Source organism: Agrilus planipennis, unplaced genomic scaffold, assembly GCF_000699045.2.
Source record: "Agrilus planipennis isolate EAB-ADULT unplaced genomic scaffold, Apla_2.0 scaffold12, whole genome shotgun sequence".
Lineage (NCBI taxonomy): Eukaryota > Metazoa > Arthropoda > Insecta > Coleoptera > Buprestidae > Agrilus > Agrilus planipennis.
The window spans coordinates 1354637-1357162 of NW_020439003.1; the positions used below are offsets into that span (position 1 = coordinate 1354637).

The window sequence follows — 2526 nt, forward strand, 5'->3', positions numbered from 1 at the left end:
ATTTAATTAACGTAAAACATCACTGAAAAATGCAAAAATCTATGCATGTTATAAATATACTATTTTATTAAGAACCATATTATTAGTTGATATTTAATTTAAATTTTATGGAAAGCTTTCCACAAATGTTAGCAAAAATTGCACTCAATTTCCTTTAATATTTAAATATTGATTCGTTTTTTTATTACTATTTCTTAGAATTTTCTTGTTATATCTAAAAACGTCATTAAAAACCATAAATGTAAACACATTTTTATAACTTCCTCAATTAAAACTATTAAATAATAATAATTACCATATATATAATTGTGTAATTGGATTCGGTAAAAAGCCATTATCTTCCGAAAAATTTAATTGTTGTTTTATAGCCAATTTGCTTATTTCTGCGTTACAAGATCTGTTGAAATTAGAATCGGCAAGAAATGCTCCTAATAACCGTACAATATTGGAAAGTTTTATACATACGTATACCTGCAGCTTTACAAATTATTAATTCTTATTCAAAAGACACTTAATAAGTACCCGTATTACTCGCTATTTGTTCTAGAAAGCAATATTTCATGAGTTTATTACGAAATACTTCGCAACCATTTAACACAAATTTTGCCTAATAATACAAATTGAAAAGGCAAGTCAAAATTCCACTTTTTCTTTCCAAAAGGCTTCAAGGATAACAAAGTAATTATGTCAACAAAGCGATATAGATTGTATTGTAGATTGTTTGTTACAGCCCCCCTGTTAGCCCTGGGCCCCATACACATGAAGGCCCATTCATTATAAGACAAAATTAATATAATACTGAAAGTTTAAATCCTAGATTTCGGCACCTATTTTATAGTATTCTTTTATATTACTGATATTTAGTTACAAAACAGACACTACTATAATTATTTCACTTCCGTACAGAGACGTAACTACGGGTGGACTTGGGTGAGCCAAGACCCATGCTTTGAAAGTTCTAGCCCATGTGCTGACTCAGCCTAGGTATTTACTCGATATAACGTATTTAAAACCGCAAAAATTCAATTTCACACAACCGAAAGTGCTTTACCAAATACGTATTTTACGTGGTGTTTTTATTTAATGATGCAAATATATCTATTTTTGCTACTTTTCTCTTGTTAAACATTATTACGAAATTACTTAGTCAAGAAAAATTCACTTCCTGACCAAAAGATATAAAGGAAAATTGCAGAACTCAAGTTATGTGAGATGAGATTTTATATGCATTTACTTCGAGTTATCATTTTAACGAAAAAAAATCGATAATAATGTGGCCACCCTTGGCCCATGTAAAAGAAAACGGTGACTACGTTTCTGCTTCCGTATATTATAAAAAAATATTTATAGGAATTTTGCTTTTAATGGTAACAACGACAAGCCTGACAAGTTTCTCTTTAGTTTGTCATTAACTTGTCCGGTGCATATATCATTTATTTATTTATTTTCTTTCCTAATATCATTCACGATTGTAGACCACTTTCACCACCGTTATTTTTTATTATTCTCTGATCCTGATATAATAATTGCAATTTCTTACTCATGGTGTCCATGTGTGTGAATGGCCTGCAACCATTTGTTTGTGTATTTCATTTAATATAAAAAAAAATGTTGTAAACCATATTATTATTATTATTAGTACGTGTTCAGTATCATAATTCATAAATGTGGAGGGCAAGAGTGCATTTTAACACCATTTATGTAAGTCTTCCTGTACTTTTATTATTAGTGAGTAACAAAGTTACACTCATATGTAGGTGTTACATAAAAAGTTGTTAAAATTACAATGCAGATTAGCTTCCTGGTGTAAAATTAAAGTAATTGTCTGTAGATGCTGGCTTGATCTGGTAAAGTACTTTTGAACGTGTTACGTAGAACATTTTAAATTACTTTACCGAAAGAAATTCCACAAAAATTTCACCAAGAGAGCAATATGCTAAGTGTGGACTCTGCAAGTAATGAAGGAAGTGTTTTTGTAAATGTTTTTTTTTATCGTTGCACTTCCTATATTATCGGATATTAAGTTGCTGAATTGTTTTTGTACAGTATTTAAATAATATACCTAATAAAATATATATTCCTTCATCCAAGTAGTTGACACGGTCACTTACTAGGTGATTTAAGTGTATGATTACTTTTGAACACAAACACAAATCATTTTGAAGTTTTTCATAGTGTGGATATTGCGTCCAACTTTTGTATCCAAATGATAGTCTAATTTTCTATTATTTTAAAATTTAGAAATTTTTTGTCTTGTGATTTGTTTTATTTTTTCATTGTGTTATTGCTAGTAAATTGACTCTGATCGATTTTCTATAATAGCATGGGGTTAACCTTGGTATAACTTATTTTTATTTACCCCTTTAATGGTTATAACAAACCTATTTCAGCTGTGAGCATGTCTGAAATCCCGGTCAAAACTAATACTTATTGTATATAACGAAATCTTCATTCATTTTGCAATAAACAGATAAAGTAATATTTTATTTTTGCTATATACATAATTTTATACTTTTTTTATATATA

At 28.8% G+C, this 2526-nt stretch overlaps 1 protein-coding gene across 2 annotated transcripts in view; it reads left to right on the forward strand.

The window, feature by feature from the left end:
* The window catches only part of LOC112904857, a 9810-nt gene that overhangs the window by 3065 nt on the left and 4219 nt on the right, over positions 1 to 2526 (forward strand). The gene's annotated exons all lie outside the window — the stretch shown is intronic.